The sequence below is a fragment of the Aquarana catesbeiana genome, linkage group LG11 (genome assembly GCF_042186555.1).
Source record: "Aquarana catesbeiana isolate 2022-GZ linkage group LG11, ASM4218655v1, whole genome shotgun sequence".
Taxonomy (NCBI): Eukaryota; Metazoa; Chordata; class Amphibia; order Anura; family Ranidae; genus Aquarana; species Aquarana catesbeiana.
In genome coordinates, this window is record NC_133334.1 from 113,215,281 (window position 1) to 113,236,628 (window position 21,348).

General features: G+C 46.7%; 1 protein-coding gene across 3 annotated transcripts in view; it reads right to left on the reverse strand.

Moving 5' to 3' along the window:
• The window catches only part of LOC141112267 (3-galactosyl-N-acetylglucosaminide 4-alpha-L-fucosyltransferase FUT3-like), a 236,468-nt gene that overhangs the window by 15,476 nt on the left and 199,644 nt on the right, over positions 1-21,348 (reverse strand). The window contains exon 1 of one of the 3 annotated variants that reach the window (XM_073604903.1): positions 13,487-13,601. The exons of the other annotated variants lie outside the window; for them this stretch is intronic. The gene's annotated coding sequence lies outside the window, so the exon portion shown is untranslated. Of the gene's footprint in view, positions 1-13,486; positions 13,602-21,348 lie in introns of those variants that run through there. 3 annotated transcript variants of the gene reach the window in all.

Genomic DNA, 21,348 nt, shown 5'->3' on the forward strand with positions numbered 1-21,348 from the left:
AAGTAGGAAAACTTCTGCATCCCCAGTCTCCCTTCGCTTGTGTCATATGATACCTCGAGGAGGAGTCTAGGAGTTTCCTCAACTGTGCACTGTCAATTACCAGCATCTGAGACCTCGCAGTAATTTCATGCTTTTCAGGGGGACCCCTTATTAAGCTGAGGGGATGGGGCACAATAGAAGGGGGGCTGGCTGCTGCACTCCGAAACTCTGATTGCTTCTACTGTGCTGATGCTGAGGCTAAACAGCAGGGACACTGTCTGGGCACTTTGCCAGGATGCTCTGGGGGGAGGGGGGGTTTGAACACCCCTGACCCCACCTTATCTAAGCCCCTGTGTGTGGGACAGTTTATCTATTAAGTTAAACCATTATTTGTTGACTCGAATGGGTGTGTAAAGTTGGGCATGTGGTGTCAGGGGACAGTAGAGAGAGGCCAGACACAAAGGGAGCCATTCCTCTGCTCTCCTCCTGCCTGGACTCATAGAGCCAATCTGAGTAGAGGTAACCAATCTAATTTGAAGTGCTATATTGTGCTTTATTTACTATTAAAGTGTGCCTCTGCTCTTGAGGACATTCTCAGGTTTGGAATCCCCTGAAAGCAGCTTGAATATAGGATTGAGAGCTATAGTGCTCTTAAATCTCAGTTATTGATCTCTAGTTGATCACTTAACTATATACTGTTACTGTTTGTTATTCTTCCACAGAAATATTTCAGTAAATCAATTTCTGTGTTTAATCATAACTTGTGTGTTTCTCATTAGTCATTGCACTTACACTATTGCCATGTGTGCCAGAGGGGAATGAGGCTATTATTAGGGTTGAGAGGCAGAGTAAGGCTGGCCATACATTATACAATTGTCTTGTACAACTTTCCTTTAGATTTACCAAAACCATATAATACGAGGTCAAACCTAAACACTCTCAATTTGTATGCAATCAGACAGACAGGCCCTTATATTACATAGTTGAAGGTAAATCTAAAGAAAATTGAATAAGAAGATTGTATGGTGTATGGCCAGCTTAAGGGACTGAACAAACAAAAGCAGCTCCTTCGAGGGTGTGGCTATATATAGTTCCACAAAAGCTTCAGCCTTTTAGATCACATTTGTTCAACAAAAGTGTAAGCTCTGCTGCTTTAGCACTACATATCTCAGCACACCTTGCAAGCAACCTGCTGCTACTTATAGTTTCACAAAGCTCCAGAGTGCCAGTTGTGTCACTATCCAGGGATTTGATTTTATCAAGAGAAGCCTAGCGGGGCTAGTGTGCTGACGATCGAGCGAAGGGGGGGGGGGTATGTGTCAGTGATTCGACCGACGGGAAGGGGGGGTGGTGGCGGGTGGATTTTTTTCCACCCCCGAAAAAAATGGAGCACCACTGCCACTGCCGAGTGGGCAAGAGTTTAGCATCACTGTTCTATGATAGATGTCACCGGATGATAACTGTTATGTAGCAATACATTTCCACTACAGCAAACATAAAATGAAGATTCAGAATTTTCTCTTCTTGTGTGCCTGTCTGTGGCCCATAACCAGGGACGTGAATATACATCTGGCCTGGCCAGGATGAGGCTCCGGGAAGCTCTTATGAGTTTAGTGTGAGATCTTGCAGCCATGAGCCCTTGACATAGGGGCTAGGTATGTAACATGTTCTGAGGAGGGGCTCATACTGGAAGAAGCCTGCTGGTGGTACTCGAGATAGGAATGTATGGTCTACGTTAGCTAAGCCCCTCCTACACACAGTTCTGAGGCTGGAAGGTAGAAACATAGAGAGAAACGGTGCTGTGGGTGAGCTGCGTTGCAGTATGGAAAAATGCAGTGTGAACAGGACACATGGAATAGTAGAAAGAGTCAGCGCAAAAAGGGCCCGTGGGTAGTTCAGTTGGCAGAGGTGCCCGATGTGGCTGTTCAAAGAATAGGCTTAAGTCCTCTGATTTAGTAAAACATCCAATTGCTTCATTTCAAAATGCATTTCATGGCTTTAAATTGCCACTTTAAGCAAAGTAGTTTAAAGTGATAAAATTGGTGTCTAGTATCAGCTGGTAGTGAGATGCACTCGGGGAATATTCTTTATTGGCCACTCGGTGGAATGTAGAGCTTGTGGCAGTGATGTCATCTAGGTGGATAACATGTAGTTGCACATAGTTGTTTTCTGTGTACCCATGCGGACATCAGTGTTAAAGGTAACACAGTAACAGGCGGTAAAACGCTTTAATGTTACTGCATCACATGGTGCTTTAGCGGTGTAACTCATTTTTTATAGCACTGTAACACGTGTCCAAAATGCAACTTACAATGCACCACAGAGCACCGCTATGCATATTGCACATTGACTTACACTGCTCAGCAAATAAAATACTGAAGAACCTACATTTTTGAGCATTGTGGTGTGTTACAGCCCATTCATTTTTATTAGGGTACCTAACAGTGGGGTTCATTTACTAAAGGCAAATCCACTTTGCACTACAAGTGCACTGAAGTCGCTGTAGATCGCTGTAGATCTGAGGAGAAGCTCTGAAATGAGGTGAAGCTCTGCTGATTTTATCATCCAATCATGTGCAAGCTAAAATACTGTTTTTTATTTTCCTTGCATGCCCCCCTCAGATCTACAGCAACTTTACTTCCAAGTGCACTTTCAGTGCACTTGTAGCGCAAAGTGGATTTGCCTTTAGTAAATAACCCCCAGTGCCACGCTTTAACACATTTTCTTTGGCACTTTTGGTTCAGATGTGAATAAGTCCTCAGAATGATACCTCATGCAATATCTTTTGTTTCTCAGGATTCAGGGACAGTATAAGAATAAAAAATTTGGTCTCTTTCACAGGGGGCATTTTAATCTGTTCCCCATGCAGGGCTGTGTTTTTCCCAGCTTTGGGACACAGTCACTGCTCCCAATGTGACATCCAGGCAGCCGCTGGTGTGTTCAGAGCTGCGTACCCACACTGATGTCACATTAGGAGCAGCGGCTCTGTGCAGCCAATGCATTCCAATAGACAGCAATGGGACTGCCAGCATGGGGATGCATGCAACACCTATGCATACTGTGCTGGTAAAACATAGCCCTGCATGGGGTATGGATGTAATCGCCCTGTGTGAATGAGGCCTAAGTGCTGAAAGTGCAATTATCTTTTAAAAGATGTTAAAAATGTTATTCAATTATTTTTTTGTCAGATTGTTTTTATTGAACACATTTTTCCAAATCTTACAAAAACAAAAAATAGGAATATATAAAAAAATGACACTTTGATATAAAGTCAGGCATGAAATAGTCCTTTAACTAGCATTTTATGAACAACCACAGCAAAGCATCGTATTGGTATTCATAGCGCAGACACCGTATCATATTGCCCTAACCCAACAGTAGCAGGTATGTATGTGAAAAACATTTTAACATTGGAGCTCATTTTCTTTCATTTGAATCATATTGCCTTGTCGCTTGGTCTGATTCCAAGGAGGCTGTTTATACTACCAATGAATCAATGCACAAAAAACATTTAAAGTGGTATTAAACCCAAAAACAAAAATGTATTAAATTGCAGCTTACCAGTTCCTAAATGTGATGGCTGCATTTGTTTTTTTTAGTCTTTTTTACTTTATTTTCACCTGGTGATATGGGGAGTAAGGATGTTCTTTTTAAACTTCCTTTAATATTCCAAGCAGTCCAGCAAAAGTGGCAGTTAGAGGGTTGAGATACACTATTTAACACTGACGGGGTTCTTACAATGGTAAACTTGTATTAATTTAAGTAAAACTCTTATCCAAAAAAGGTAAACTAAGCTGTTGCTGTTACTACTGAAAATGTGTTAGCTGGACTTCAGCTTAAATTGTCAAGTCTAAATCTGCTAGTGCATTTAACACTACCCTCGTTACAGATTATCAAAGCTGTTACCCAAGAGTGTCTCCGTTGCTCCTCCATCCAGAGTGTAGATAAACAGTCAGTTACTGACTGGATCATCAGGTGAAAATTTAGAAGAAGACAAAATGAATGCAGCCATCACATTGAAGGGTTTGTAAGCTGCCATATATTATAACTTTGCTTTTGTGCTTTAAAGCAGCACCAGCTGAACTACATTTTGGAAAATGAAACTAACGAAGTATGGGAGTACAAGAAGGGCTCTGTACAATTGCCCCATTAGCTTCATACAGAAACTTTCAACGTTCAGAAGGTTAGAAACTTCAACCCGCACACACTCAAACATTTTTGCCTTCGAAACTCTTGCATGTTTGAAATGAGCATGTGCATTCTCACCCCCTCGTGGTTTCATATGAGGATATGAAAGTAGACTTTTAGAACAGGTTTCCTGTCAATAAATTCATAGTTAGAAGCTTTGAAAGTCTGTAGCTCACCAAACAGTGCGTGTGTGTGTGTTTTGCTAAAAGCCCGTACACACAATCAGAAAATGATACAAAAAAAATACTGCTTTTGAAGCGATCGTACCATAATCTGATCATTAGTACACAGTTCTTGTCCAAAATTTTCCGAAGGGACAAACTTTCTCGTACGATACCAGATCGCACGGTTTTCATTTATTCAGTACAGTTTTCATCCATAAATACAATACACATACATTACATCACTTCCAAATTGTTATTCTGTCATGCAATCATTTTCGTACTTTAGTAACCTATTCGTTTTCGATATGGAGACTAGCATGAAAAAAAAAAAAAGGACAATCATTCATCCGATAATCTCAGTGTGTTTCCTAGTCTTAGGGGTGTTTGGCAGACCACTTTACCACTTGCCCACAGCTGCACACCGATATACGTCGGCACAATGGATGTCCACCGATGTCCCGGCGATTGCGTCACAGTAAACAAGGCATTTCCCCGTTCTACCTAGTGACATCACAGGGATCTGTCATCGGGAGCAGTCATCGCTGTCATGTGAGTGGAAGCCCATCCACCCACAGTTAGAATCACTCACTAGGACACACTTAACCCCTTGATCACCCCCTAGTGTTTAACCCCTTCCCCGCCACTGTCATATACACAGTAATCAGTGCATTTTTTAGCACTGATTGCTGTATAAATGACAATGGCCCCAAAATTGTGTCAAAAGTGTCTTATGTGTCCACCATAATGTCGCAATCACGATAAAAATTGCAGTTCACCGCCATTACTAATAAAAAAAAAAAAAATAATAATAAAAATGCCATAAAACAAATGCCATAAAATATCCCCTATTTTGTAGACGCTATAACTTTTGCGCAAACCAATCAATATACGCTTATTGCGATTTTTTTTTTTTTTTTTTTTTTTTTACCAAAAATATGTAAAAGATTACATCGGCCTAAACTTTGGAAAAAAATAGTTTTTTCATATATTTTTCGGGGATATTTATTATAGCAAAAAGTAAAAAATCTTGCTTTTTTTTTCAAAATTGATGCTCATTTTTTATCTATAGCGCAAAAAAAACCCAGCAGAGGTGATCAAATACCACCAAAAGAAAGTTCTCTTTGTTGGAAAAAAAGGACGTCAATTTTGTTTGAGTGCAACGTCGCACGACACGACAATTGTCAGTTAAAGCGACCCAGTGCCGAATCACAAAAAGTGCTCTGGTCAGGAAGGGGGTAAAATCTACCAGGGCTGAAGCGGTTAAATTTCACAGGAGATTATTGATATAAATAACTAACTAGGGGAATTGCTGTCTGTAAGCAGGTGCAGTTAGTTGGCTGGCCACTAGATGGCTCTATACTCATTATAGCATGGTAAAGGGGGAAGCTATAAGCAAGTGATAGCTTCCTTTTTAAGAGAAGTCTCTCCTTCCTTAGTGATGTAATAGGTGCAATCAGTGCCCACTGCCCATATAAAAGACAGTTCGGGATTAGCCTAGCTGCAGTCGAGGCATGAGAGTCAATTACTCCACACCTATGCAAATGTAGTCAGCATGGCCAAGGCCCTGCTCAGGGCAGAAGTCTCAGGGGAAGTGTGCAGAATACAGCCTAATGGGCTAGGCAGAGCCCTCTAAGTGGTTACTAATGACTCTAGGAACAAAAAAGTCACTTCAGGGAGTATACCTGACAGGGCAGAGCTATGGAATGTGACTTGGAAGGAAAGACTGGTATACCATAAAACGGGGGTCAAGGCAGGTGGCGGATAGATCGTGTCCCTTGATTGTCGACCCTGGAACCTGGAGAGGAGGGGCAGCATTTAGTGGAACCGATGGCTGTATTTTTCTCCCTGCAGCAGCTAAATGCTGGCAATGCCTGCTTCTCCTCCTCACCCTCCCGCCGGCATTCAGCTGCTTCATGGAGGAAAATAGTCATCGGTTCCACCGCATGATGCCCCTCCTCTCCAGGTTCTGCTTCTTTGTGTTGCCTGGCCCCCATGTGCTCCATTGTACACCCTGCCCCCTCCCCTCCCAGCACTGCTGGGTTCCCCGCTTCACCTCTTCTCCTATTTATGGACACCATCCACTGCCCCACTGACACTGTCCACTGCTCTGTTGATGAATACCATCCACTGCCCTACTAACACCATCCACACACCATCCACTGCCCTACTGATACTGTCCACTGCTCTACTGACTGACACTGTCCACCTTTTAAGGCAGGGCGGGTTGCGGGTGAGCAGATGGCCAGTCCACAGGTGAGTGAGCGGGCGGCACAGCGGGCGGGTGAGTGAACGGTGGGTGAGCAGTCGGGCCAGTCGGCAGGTGAGCGGGTGGCTGGCCAATCAGCAGGCCAGTGGGCGGGGGAGCAGAGAGATGACATCACGGCCGCTGCAGTTCTGCCCTCACTGTGCAGGAAGCCACGGGCAGCAGAGAGATTACATCATCTCTCTGCTGCCTGACTTCACTCTGGGACACAGGATGTGACAATCCCCACCTCAGCAGGAAAGTGACAATTGTAGCAGAAAAATGACAATCCATGTGTGGCAGGTGACGTGGCAAGTGACAATCCGCAATGTGTGGCAAGTGACAATCTGCAATGTCTCCGCCGGCCGCCATTTTGATGAAGTTCAGGAAGACGGCTGGGGGGGGCTCCTGCGTCGCCACCCACCCTCCGCCCCGCTCCGCCTACCCCCGCCCCTTTCCATATCAGACTGGCAGCGGGGCAGGGGGGTAGGCGGAGCGGGGCAGAGACACAGGAGCTCCGTCTAGCCCCCCCCCAGCTGTCTTCCTGTCTGATATGGAAAGGGGCGGGGGTTCATGCTACTACTAGGACACCTCTGAGGTGGGGGGGCACGCACCAATGTGGGACTCCTGATGTGAAGGGGGTGCTCCTTTGGGGACACAGCTGATGCAAGGGGGGCTCCACTGGGGACACAGCTGATGCAAGGGGGGCTCCACTGGGGATACCTGATGCAAGGGGGGCTCCACTGGGGACACGATGCAAGGGGGGGTCCACTGGGGACACCTGGTGTGAGGGGGGGCTCCGCTGGGGGCACCTGATGCAAGGACGGACTCTACTGGGACATCTGACGCAAGGACGGACGGCTGGTGGCAGGCGACGTGGCTAGTGACACGCTCAGGGATCCCACTGATTCTGCATTATGGTGAGTTGAATGATTTAATTTTATATTACAATGTAATAATAGAAATAATGCACTTCAATCATCCTGACACCATAACAACCATGGTGCCGGGATGATTGAAGTGCTAACACCAGGTGTTTGGAGTATCTTTATCTGCTGATTGTTAAACTTTCTAGAATACACATATTTCTATTGTTGTGTAGGATCTGGGTCTGCTGTCCCGTCATTTCCCTCTAATCCCTCTCCCCCTCTAATCCCTCTCCCCCTCTAATTACTCTAATCCCTCTCCCCCTCTAATCCCTCTCCCTCTCCATCCCTCATTCATCTCAGACTCTAACCACACCCTCTTGAGCCACGCCCACTATGTCGCGTAAACCACGCCCATTTCTCCAAGTGGGCGGGGTCAAAAAGGAAGGGCAGGGTCTGGCGTCCGCGCGCCGCACTTGTGTATTTTTCCCAGGCCACGCCTATAAACGAATGCCCCGCCCCCTAATTATTGTATGGCTCGGCCTACAGCCACAAAAGTGTCACACGTTTTTTTTTTTTACAATGTTGGCAACTATGGTATGAAGGGAGATGGGTCACAACACTGTGGTACTCCCAAAGAGCAAAAGACTGTTGTAATGTAATGTACTGTTTCCACATAATAACAGCTACAGTGTGCTCACCATATGTGTGATTGGCTAAGTAATTAGTGCTAAGTGACCCATATGTCTATGTGATTTGATGTGTCAGTGCCATCTTCTGAAGAACACCAGTAAAGTGTGGAAACTATGGGGTTTATTTACTAAAGGCAAATCCACTTTGCACTACAAGTGTACTTGGAAGTGCATTTGCTGTACATCTGAGGGGGACATGCAAGGAAATTAAAAAACAGCATTTTTTGCTAGTACATGATTGGATGATAAAATCAGCAGAACTTCCCCTCATTTCAGATCTTCCCCTCAGATCTACAGTGGCTGCACTTCCAAGTACACTTGTAGTGCAAAGTGAATTTGCCTTTAGTAAATTAACCCCCTATATATTTTGTGTGGACATGTTATGGGAAGCCTCTGGCAAGGAGATGGGCACAATATGGCAGAGGTGGAGGGCTACAAGCAGGTGGGTTGTTGTTCTCTCTTAGAAGGGGGGTGGGGACTTGCGCCAACGCCCAGCCAATCAGAAGCCCTCTTACATGTCTATCTCATTTGTTTTTAAAGCAGACCTTTCCCCTTTTTACTAAATTTCACCTAAGCATGCATCACTGCATGCTGACATGAAATTTTCTAACACTGATTAAATAAAAAGGTTTTTGTTTTACTTACTGTGGCCAGGTGTCGGCTATGTTATGGTGAACTTCAGTGACACTTATAAACGGGACTGTGTATTAAGCCTTTCTCGCTAGTGTCAAGCATTAGGATAACTACATCACTTCCTGTTTACAGAATTGGAGCTAATTCTCCTGGATAGCAAAGGACCATTGCACCCGTAGTCCCTCTGTCAATATCTACTGTGTTCCTGAGTGCTGACTGGACTACGCATACCAGAAGGCTGGTGAAGCAAGGAGGATTCTGGGGGAGCAGATGTATTGAACTGCAAACAGTATGCTCACTTTCTTGGAGTACGGGACTTTCTGCGGGACAGTTGGGGCTGTCTTCTTCACATGGGCACAGTGAGGCCCTGCAGCCTAGGCGACCACCGCGGCAGTCAGCTCAGGGGATTTGCATTGCTGTGTCCCTGATCACTAGATCAGGACCACATCCGTACATTCTCACCCTGAAACTTCCATTATCCACTTCATCGCATCAGTCGCTGTTCCAGTCCCCCTGTCAGTCTACTGGGTGGATATCCTTCTTCAACTCCCTACTGACACTAAAGAGCCTGCACAGGACATCCTTTCTCCTTGGAGGGGGTGTTATCCTCAGAATAACACCTCTTTCTGAGGCTAGTATGATCACCAGATCGGGGGGGGAATATATATATATATATATATATATATATATATATATATATATATATATATATATATATATATATATATATATATATATATATATATATATATATATATACACACACACACTATATTACCAAAATTATTGGGACACCTGCCTTTCCACGCACATGAACTTTAATGGCATCCCAGTCTTAGTCCGTCTGTAGGGTTCAATATTGAGTTGGCCCACCCTTTGCAGCTATAACACCTTCAACTCTTCTGGGAAGGCTGTCCACAAGGTTTAGGAGTGTGTCTATGGGAATGTTTGACCATTCTTCTAGAAGGGCAGTTGTGAGGTCAGGCACTGATGTTGGACAAGGTCTGGCTTGCAGTCTCTGCTCTAATTTATCCCATCCAACATAGGTCTTCCATCGGGTTGAGGTCAGGACTCTGTGCAGGTCAGTCAAGTTTCTCCACCCCAAACTCGTTCATGTCTTTTATGGACCTTGCTTTATGCGATGGTGCGCAGACATGTTGGAACGGGAAGGGGCCATCCCCAAACTGTTATCACAAAGTTGGAAGAGTAAAATTGTCCAAAATGTCTTGGTATGTTGACGCCTTAAGCGTTCCCTTCACTGTAACTAATGGGCCAAGCCCAACCCCTGAAAAGCAACCCCACACCATAATCCCCATAATCCCCCCCTCCGACCAAATGATTTGGACCAGGTAGGTCCATAAAGACACGGATGAGTAATCTGCAACAGTTGTCAGTGTTAAATTAACAACACCCCAAATGCAGTGTGTTTGCCTGCACCCAAACCCAAGGTACAAAAGTGCCATGTGGTCCGGCTGCAGTACGTTTTTAGAGACGTGCATGCACCACTTTTGCTGCAGTCAAAATTGAATAGGCTCAAATTGCACCACACTGTACCACACGTGGATCACACAGGAATGCGCAGCACATTCCGGGGTGAATTCCTGATGTAAACCGGCTCTAATAACATTCTGGCTTTGATTCAGTAGGATACATTAAACCCAACTCTGGGAAATCTGAAACTCTTCCCTTGCAGTGTGGCTACATCCGCACTGAAGGGATAGCTGCTCTTTTAGCCTAAAAGTCCACTCCCCCAGCAGATGGCACTCCCCATGCTCCAGTAGTGGACGGTACCTCGGTGTCCTCCCGTCCAGTGCAGGGTTATGGACCCTGCATCGGTCTCAATGATCTCAGGGCCTTAGACTGCTGGAGCATAAGGCAAAGTACACTGCAGGGGCCGATCAAGCAGTGTGGAAAAATGGAGGATCAGGTAAGTAAAGCTACTTTTTAATGCCCCTATACCTAAACAAATAGTTCACCCTGGCAGTGTAGGCCCCACTGAAAAAAAAAAATTTTTTTTATAAGTTTCCTGGAGATCAGCTTTAACACCATCTTTAATAGATCCATCTTTAATATTCATTGGTTGAACCCTGAGCAAACATTTTAATGCCCCCCCCAGCTAGACTCAAAATGAATTTACTGCAGCAGATCAGGTAGCGATTGTGATTGGCTGCCAGAGGTTACAGCACATCATTTCCGCTTGTGGACTGGTTGCTATAGGTTACAAAACATCATTATTGCTCACTTATTGGTTTCTAGAGGTTACTGCACATCATAACCTCTGCATCAAATTGCGGGTGTGGCCAAACTGCACTAGCATTGAGGGTGCACTATATAGATATAGATATATATATATATATATATATATATATATATATATATATATATATATATATATATATATATATATATATATATATATATATATATATCTCTGTATAGTGCAGGGTTGAGGGGTGCACTACATAAAGAGTGCATAGTCGAAAGGTGTGCTACATACAGGGTTGTAGGGTGCACTATGTACAGAATGCAGCGTTCAGGGGTACGCTATGTACAGAGTGCAGAGATGCGCTATTTACAGGGTGCAGGGTTGGGGGGTGTGCTAGGTGCAGAGTGCAAGGTTGAGGGGTGCGCTATGTACAGAATGCTGGGTTGAGGGGTGCGCTATGTGCAGAGTGCGGGGTTGAGGAAAACACTGTACAGAGTGCAGGGTTCATGGGTGCACTATATACAGAGTGCAGGGTTCAGGGGTGAGCTATGTACAGAGTGCAGAGTTAAGGGGTGCACTAGCTGCAGGGGGTGAGGTGGGTGCAGAGTGCAGGGGGTGAGGTGGGTGCAGGGGGTGAGGTGGGTGCAGAGTGCAGGAGTGAGGTAGGTGCAGGGGGTGAGGTGGGTGCAGAGAGTGAGGTGGGTGCAGAGTGCAGGGGGTAAGGTGGGTGCAGAGTGTAGGAGTGAGGTGAGTGCAGGGGGTGAGGTGGGTGCAGAGTGCAGGGGGGTGAGGTGGGTGCAGAGTGCAGGAGTGAGGTGGGTGTAGGGGGTGAGGTGGGTGTAGGGGGTGAGGTGGGTGTAGGGGGTGAGGTGGGTGTAGGGGGTGAGGTGGGTGCAGAGTGTAGGGGGTGAGGTGGGTGCAGAGTGTAGGGGGTGAGGTGGGTGCAGAGTGTAGGGGGTGAGGTGGGTGCAGAGTGCAGGAGTGAGGTGGGTGTAGGGGGTGAGGTGGGTGCAGAGTGTAGGGGGTGAGGTGGGTGCAGAGTGTAGGGGGTGAGGTGGGTGCAGAGTGTAGGGGGTGAGGTGGGTGCAGAGTGTAGGGGGTGAGGTGGGTGCAGAGTGTAGGGGGTGAGGTGGGTGCAGAGTGTAGGGGGTGAGGTGGGTACAGGGGGTGAGGTGGGTGCAGAGTGCAGGGGGTGAGGTGTGTACAGGGGGTGAGGTGGGTGCAGAGTGCAGGGGGTGAGGTGGGTGCAGAGTGCAGGGGGTGAGGTGGGTGCAGAGTGCAGGGGGTGAGGTGGGTGCAGAGTGCAGGGGGTGAGGTGTGTACAGAGTGCAGGGGGTGAGGTGTGTACAGGGGGTGAGGTGGGTGCAGAGTGCAGGGGGTGAGGTGTGTACAGGGGGTGAGGTGGGTGCAGAGTGCAGGGGGTGAGGTGTGTACAGGGGGTGAGGTGGGTGCAGAGTGCAGGGGGTGAGGTGGGTGCAGAGTACAGGGGGTGAGGTGGGTGCAGAGTACAGGGGGTGAGGTGGGTGCAGAGTGCAGGGGGTGAGGTGGGTGCAGAGTACAGGGGGTGAGGTGGGTGCAGAGTGCAGTGGTGCACAGCTCTCCTCCCCCCCCCAGATTGCAGTACAGAGCTCCACACTCCACTCCCCCCAAGTACAAGGCAAGACTCTCCTCCCACAAAGGGGGTGAGGTGGGTGCAGAGTGCAGGGGGTGAGGTGGGTGCAGAGTGCAGGGGGTGAGGTGTGTACAGAGTGCAGGGGGTGAGGTGTGTACAGGGGGTGAGGTGGGTGCAGAGTGCAGGGGGTGAGGTGTGTACAGGGGGTGAGGTGGGTGCAGAGTGCAGGGGGTGAGGTGTGTACAGGGGGTGAGGTGGGTGCAGAGTGCAGGGGGTGAGGTGGGTGGTGGGTGCAGAGTGCAGGGGGTGAGGTGGGTGCAGAGTGCAGGGGGTGAGGTGGGTGCAGAGTGCAGGGGGTGAGGTGTGTACAGAGTGCAGGGGGTGAGGTGTGTACAGGGGGTGAGGTGGGTGCAGAGTGCAGGGGGTGAGGTGTGTACAGGGGGTGAGGTGGGTGCAGAGTGCAGGGGGTGAGGTGGGTGCAGAGTGCAGGGGGTGAGGTGGGTGCAGAGTACAGGGGGTGAGGTGGGTGCAGAGTGCAGGGGGTGAGGTGGGTGCAGAGTGCAGGGGGTGAGGTGGGTGCAGAGTGCAGGGGGTGAGGTGGGTGCAGAGTGCAGGGGGTGAGGTGGGTGCAGAGTGCAGGGGGTGAGGTGGGTGCAGAGTGCAGGGGGTGAGGTGGGTGCAGAGTGCAGGGGGTGAGGTGGGTGCAGAGTGCAGGGGGTGAGGTGGGTGCAGAGTGCAGGGGGTGAGGTGTGTACAGAGTGCAGTGGTGCACAGCTCTCCTCCCCCCCCCAGATTGCAGTACAGAGCTCCACACTCCACTCCCCCCAAGTACAAGGCAAGACTCTCCTCCCACAAAGCCCCCCATTCCAGTACAGAGTATTCCTCTGTCCCAAATGCTACTCACAGCATGTTGTCCTCTGATGTCCGTGAAGCCTGCCAGTACCAGAGGCAGCTTCCTCTGTGCAGGCTCCACGCCCTGGCCCCCCTTCCTCCTCTGGTCTCATAGATTGCGTGTGTGTGCCAGAATGATTGGAGGGGCCGTTGGGAGAGGAGCACTGTCACTTGGAAATATAGAAGCGGCCCTTCACATACCTCACACATTAGAGGGCCATAATACCTAAAATGGATATTAACCTGTTATTGGGAATTTTAGCTCTTTGTCAGTTTCTGGAACAGATTGCCCAAGGTTGGGTCTGCATCTTGGATGGGATTAATTGATGGGAATGTTATTGTTTTGTGATTGTATATTGACTCTCTCCTAACTGGAGTCTTTGGGATTTACATCTCTCCTACTTCTCCTTGTCTCCACATGCAAATCCTATTCACCATATATACTGTACATATCCTGTATATAACATCATATAATGCTTTTTTTTACATCTCTGTCTCACGACATCCTCTGAGGATATTGAATGTGATGTATCTCTTTCTTTGTTGAATTTTCTCCGGATTCTAAATACTCTTTAAAGAAAAATGGGTATACAATATACTTTGTTAACATCTATTCTCCGGATATTCTCTGGATATTCTTTGGATATTCTCTCTTCTGTTTGGTCTACTGTGTTAAAAAATTAAAAATCTTAAAATGAATTTAGTTATTGGGTCTGTTCCATTTTTTGTTTCTAGGATATGGAATCACAGCTAGCAGAATTGATACTAAAATAGTTATTTCACTTTGATACTTTGCTTGAATCCATCAAAATGGAAATTACTGTAAAAGATGCAGCATAATGTATATAGGATTTCAGTAATAAAGGTGACTCGTGAGTTTTATTAGAGCCCATTCACACCTTTGTATTTAGAGACGTAATAGTTTGGGCATGTATATCTCTTCTGCGTTAACCTTTTCTATTTGAATTTTTTTTTACATTTGCATTTTCGTGCAGTGCAGCACACAATACATTACAAAGAATATGTTTATTGCTGTGTGCTGCCTTTATCTATAGCCACAGTGCACACTTTCATTTTATAATATCAGCATTGTAATAGCAATACAAACAAAAGTTGTTTTTGACAATCCAATATAAGCTTACTTTAAAAATCTCCTTTCGTGTTCTGACTTTTGTTTGTATGCTGACCATCTCTTTCCACAATTCCCTGCAAGGACTACATGTCCCATGGTACTTTGCTGACTGCAAGCTGTGATTGCTGGGTGCCACACTGAGAGGTTTGCCGCCGTCCCCATGCTCCAGGATGCCTGTGTGGCCTCCCTGTCACATCTGGACAGGAGGGGCGATATTTACTAGAACCAATCATCTGTATTATTATTATTATTATTATTATTATTATACAGGATTTATATAGCACCAATAGTTTGCGCAGCGCTTTACAACATCAAGGAAGACAGTACAATTACAATACAATTCAATACAGGAGGGATCAGAGGGCCCTGCTTGTTAGAGCTTATAATCTAGAAGGGAGGGTCAAGTGGAACAAAGGGTAGTAGCTGTGGGGGATGATCAGATGGAGAAAATGAAAATACAGTTGTTAGGTGTGGGTAGGATAGGCTTCTCTGAAGAGGAGGGTTTTCAGGGATTGTCTAAAAGCTAATAGAGTAGGAGATAGACGCACATATTGGGGTAAGGGGTACCCCATAGGCTTGGAGAGGCTCTGGAAAAGTCCTGGAGGCGAGCATGGGAGGAGGTGATGAGTAAACTAGAGAGCAGGAGGTCTTGAGAAGATCTGTATTTTCCTCCTGCAGCAGCTGAAAGCCAGCTTCCCTTTTCTCCCTTCTGCCAGAAATTAGCGGTTGCAGGAGAAAAATACAGGTGATTGGTTCTAGTAAATGCTGCCCCCACCACCCTCCCTCCTGTCCAGGTTCCACTTCTTTCTACTGCCCCCTTCCCTCCTTCCTGCAGCGCTGCCAGTTTCCCATCTCTCTTCTCACACCATCTTCTGCAGGGGGATCATTTTAGGTTGTTCAGTGGGGGAAGGAGCCAGTATATATTTAATTTACCTTCTTTTTCTGAATGAACACAGTGAGTGATCAGTACCAATTGCTACTCTGTCCCTTCGTAACTGGAGCATAGAGAACTGTGTTTACTATGCTTCAGTTTGTGAATGAACTGGGAGGTGCTCAGCACAGAGCACTTTTCAATCACTGTCCAGTGCAACTGAGGCTGTAGAGAAAGGGACTGGGCAACCTCTGACCTCAGTCCCTTTCTCAGTGTCAAAATTGAGACATCAGGGGCCTGTTTAGACCCCTGATATTTTCAAAGCCTCTTAACGGGGCTTCTAAAAAAAAAAGAAAAAAAATAATAAAAACATACAAACATAAAATTAAAAAAACTACTGACACCGCCCACTGCCCTACTGACACCAATCTCTGCTCTCCACCACTCTATTGACTTACTCTGTCCACTTTTAGGTAGGCTAAGTTCATATTTTTACAGTGACATTTGTTTTATTGAACTAAACATATTTTATGAATACAATAATGTTTTTGTTTTGTTTAAGCATGCCCCTTTCACCACTGTTAACACAATTTGTCCACACCCACTGCCCATTACTACTCTCCTTGGGGCACCCAAAGGTGCCCCAGGTCTTTTACAATCCTATAGTGTATACTACAAAAAAATGCAGTACACAGCTAAAGTGTCTGGGTTTGGCTTGGAGAAAAGGTGTCAACCCTGGCCACCATGCCAGAAGAAAGCATCAGTGCTTTATGAGGCGATTTTAAGCCATACCTCTGGGGCAGATTAGGAGGGGGCTGCCACTACAGAAGAAGAGCCCAGAAACAGGTCTTTAATAATTCACTTTCCCAGTGGCGCCCCTCCAAATCCGCATCAGAGGTGAGGCATGACATGGCTTCATTCAATCTTCACCTTCGTGGCAGATTAGGAGCACCTCCGCAACAAAAAAATGTCTTTAAACCGATAGTAAACTCGTTACAAAAAAAAAAAATCCGGTCCAAGGTAATATCATAATGTGCTATTATGCATCACATACTAGCACATTATGAAAGATTAACCTTAAAACGAAGCCCTCCAGCGGCAAGCTGAAATGGCTTCCATCTTCACTCGGTCTTCCTTCAAGGGCTCTGGCTTGAATGGCTGAGCCGCAATGACGTCACTCCTGCGCATGCACACAGGAGTCACGGAACGGCAAGAGCATGTAGTTTCTTCAGAGCACATTCGCCGTTGACATCACGACTCCCAAAGAAGCAAATAACTTCTAAACAGTGCACGCTTAGGAGAAATTCATTTTACCTACTGGTAAGCTTTTTTATAAGCTTACCAGTAGGTAAAAGTCACAATGCGGAGTTTACTACCTCTTTAATAAGGCAGCCATGACTGAAGAATGAGGTGATTTCAAGCCTCACCACTGCGTGGAATTAGGAGGGGTGCCACTGGGAAAGAAGACCTGCTTCTTGGCTCACTTCTTCTTTCATGGCAATGCCCTTCTAATTCGTTATGGAATGAGGCTTGAAAACTCCTTATTCAAACTTCACCTATGCAGTGATTATGTTGACCTTTACGCTACATGTGTAGCGAGTCGCTATTACCAAGACTTTGAAATGACTGATATATATATAGGAAGGCCAGTATGGTGGCCTGAAATTATGGGAGGAGCCCGGGGGGGTATTTAACCAGACCACCCACGATGGTCTGTGTCGGTTCCAGTGCGCGGTATTACGTCACCAGGCCAACTTTGCCAACTCACTGCATGTCCGTGAGTTCGTGCTGTCGAGATCCAGGGTGTTCAGTGCAGTTCCCCCTGTTTGCAGGTTTTCGTCGACCGTTACGCACTCGCTGTAGCAGGTAGGACTTTTTGTTACCGTTCCTACAAAACTCAAATCGTTATGTTATCATGTTCCCCTTCGTAAACCGCCCTTACGGCTTCGTAGGTCTTACAATGTCATTCGCATGTATTCGCACTTTCTGCCTAGCTCTGTTTCTCAGTCAAGCCCAGTCGCATCTGGGACGTAACGACTCATGCTAGCCCTCCGATCGGCACCATTCGTATTTAGCCGACTAGGCATTATGAACAATACGAATAGCACGTAGAGCCACTTACGAATCAAGTCACATTAGCGGCGCATGGTCCCGATCCTGGTCCCATACACCACACCTCCTACTAAACCCACACTCCACCTACTGACCCCCTACACCTCCTAGGAAACATCCACTTCACCTAACTGACTCCCTACACCTCTTACTGGATACCAAGCACTCACCAACAGCCGATACAAATCTAGTCGCAGCTTCAGCTCTATGGTTCAGATCCTCGGCAAACACAAGCCCCTTCAACCACCATCACCATCAGTCGATCCAAGTCATATCATCGGCGCTACGATTCGGATCCAGCACGCAAGCCCCTTAGTCACCTTGCATCTACAGCCAATTCGAATCTAGTCGCATCATCAGCGCAACGATTCGGATCCTCAGAAATACAAACTTCACCAACCGATCCGAGTCCAGTCGCATCACCCGCTTAACTATTCGAATCCCTCACAAACAACACCACCGGTGCTCACACTACAGCCCGGTTCGAACTAGTCGCATCGACAATACGAATACAGTAGTACTTATGATTCGCATCCCCAGCCTTACGTTCTATCATGCATAAACATACACAACTCACTCCATCTATTTGTACAATGTTGCGCGCGGTCATTCCTACACAACCAAAAATTCCGCTAACTTTGTTAGCCTTTCTAAAAGGCTGCTTACTTGCAATCGCTGCAAGCATTTCTGCAAATGGCTCAAAACGGCCACTCATCTCCAGTAGCAACACGGCTACTCACCTATTTCTCTATCGCTTTCCCATTTTAGGTCAGTAGAGTTTCCAGTTGGTTCATCCTGCACCAGGTTTAGACAGTATACTCCTCAGGTAAACAAAAACAAACAACAAACTTGCATCTCTTCACCAGGGGGCCAGCTACTGCCCTGAACAGCTAGCAATCCCCCTACTCAACACAATTTTCCTATGTCACCCTACTACAGGTTCCCGGTCGACCCAGTTCTCGACCCCAACCAAGACTTCACTACTAGGGCTTCAAGTCAGGTGCGAAGTTCAAAGGGATGCCCCTTTACTTTTCTCTTAAATACTTTCATACACAATTTGACTTGCTCCTGAGGCGTTTAGTAACTGTCACAAAATTCTCTGCATTTCACTCTGTTTTCGAAGCAAAATCCTTCACTACGCAGACAAGGTCGCCTAATGTCCAGCTTGCTGGCAGTGCAAGCGTTAGCAGACCGAACATACGTCAATACACTACAGATCGCAACATTCCTACTTAGAATACCAGACTTCAGCTACCCGCCCCAGATCGCCCTGGGAGGCTCTGGTTCATTAGTCTATGCCGAGCATAGACGGGCACCCGAGCTATTGGTTACCTAGCCAGTCAGTTCCTGTCTCACCTTGGTTGCCACACAGTCTTTTGAGTTTTCTAAAACTACACTCAACAGCGCTCACACGCAAACTAGCTGTCACTACGCCTATCGCTCCTTGTCCTGTCCTTTTTGTTTTCCTTCTGCTTTCCATCTTATCTACCCAAACGCATCTATCCCCTCCTACCTTTCCAACTTACCTTAAACATATGCATTTCCCCTCTTTATTTTAGCTGACGCCATGTCGCAGGCCGACAGTGATGACTTCGCCTCCGCCCCGCCGTCACCCGGTGCAGGCTCAGCAAGCAGCGGCTTGCAGTCTCCCAGAGCTTGGACCATCCCCAAGCTCACAGAAGAACTGCGGAACAGGAGTATTCCCTACCCTGCCACAGCTAGGAAAGCTGAGCTTTTTAGGCTGCTGTTTCCACCACCAGTGGCAGCCCTACCAGGCACCCAGGCGTCACTGCAGTCAATTTCCTCAGCAATTACTCAGCTGCACTCCTTGGTGACCACACTGTCAACAGCAGTCACTGAAGTCCAGGCCAGAGTGGGAGCCCTGGAGGTACGCCAAGCTGCGCCCCTACCATCTCCAGTCACCACCGTCACCCCCGTACCCTCACTTACACAACATCTGCACCACTGTCTTCCCTGCGCATCTCGTCCCAGCAGGCACCAGGATGGACATCCTGGATGGCAAGGACGTTAACTTGGCATCCCTTCTCATATCAGTTCTCACGACTTGGCTGAAAACAAGTCATATTCATGGGGTTATGTCTCCGTCATCCTGAAGGCCAAAGACCATAGGATTACCCGCAAACTCACTGTCAGAGTTTGTGCTGGCCTTTGGGATGCTCAGAGACGTGCTTTGCATGGTCAACCCCAACAGGAGGGAAGAACTGGACATGTATCTGCATGCAGTAGCGGATCTAGGTTACAAGTATGGAGGATGTTCATTTATGACTACCACCGCTCATTTTCAGCCAAGGCAGCAGCCAGACTCTCTCAGTTCCAGGTGACTATCAACTGGAGCACCATCGATACAGAGCTGTTCAGTCGCCATTTCGCTGGCCTACGCTCCCCACTCTGTACTAACTGCCAGTCTTCCACCCATACGGCTAACTGGTGTTCTGAGTTAGGTGGCAGACGCCTCCCCAACTTTTCCTCCATCTCTAGTGCAGCTCAAAATCCAACAGCATTTACACTGCTGTCCCAGTCGGACAGGTTAGGACGACCCATCCGAGCACTAGGGGGCGCAGCTATCTGCAACAATTTAAACTTCGGGGGTTGCAACTTTCCTCACTGCAAACTCCTCCATATCTACCTCGCATGCCATAAAGCTCACCCCAGAAACACCTGCGGTGTCAAGCAGCTTAATTCCACATGACTAGGCCGCGTGCACGTTGGATGGCTCAGGTTTTATCTATTCTCACACCCAACACCCTCACTGGTGGTGTCACAAGCCTTCAGCAACCTTGCCCTGTAGTGTGTTATTAAACTTAAATAAATAATTACCTCCCTAACCAAGTCTTTTGTGCCCTTCTCTTGGCATACCGCCCAGCAGACCAGGGCTTACCGTCCAGCAGACCAGGGCATACTTCAGGTCTATTTATGTTATTAGTCTTGTGATGTGTTTATGTGGTTCATATATCTCAGGGCAGAGGGCTCCGACCATAAATATTATTACCACCATCTTATGACTTCTTTATTTATTACACTTGAACTTCTCTCTCTGGGCAGGGGACCAGGGGTGTGTGAATGTAGAGCTTCTCTCAAGTGTGACGCCAAACTTGATGCCCTGGGTGAAATAATGTTTATCTTCACTGCCACACCACAGTGCCTACTTACAGAGCATAATGAATACATGTCACAGAATTGAAGGAAATAAATGTGTAGCGATCTTCACAAAGTAAGTTTACAAGCTTCAAGATCATTCAGATTTATAGGCTAGAAAAAATAAAAATGCAATGTGCACTGTGGAAATGAATATAAATTTGACCATAGATGCACTGTACATGGGGATGTGCTTTGTACCATTGCAAATTACACGAGTCTGCTCGATGCGTGTTTGTCGCTCAAAAGAAGCTTTTTAAGAATAATGGCACCCAAATGCACATCACTTGGTTTTCCATGATTTCGACATAAATTGCCTAATATGAACAGGGCCTAAACTTTTTTTTGCCACAAAAGAGAAACAATGCTCTTAAAGAGTCAGTACACACAAAAGTGATATTTCAGTTTAGGTGAAGCTCCATATACCTTCCTTGGGGCTCTAATGCCAAGATCTCCATGCCATTGTTCTCTGTTCTGTTCCTACCTACTGTTGTTAGTGCTCCAACTGCCTCTCAGGATCCATTCACACCACTGTACTATAGTAACGCATGTTTTTTGTGTTGGTATGCTGTGGTACCAATTCCCAATGCACTTTCACAACATG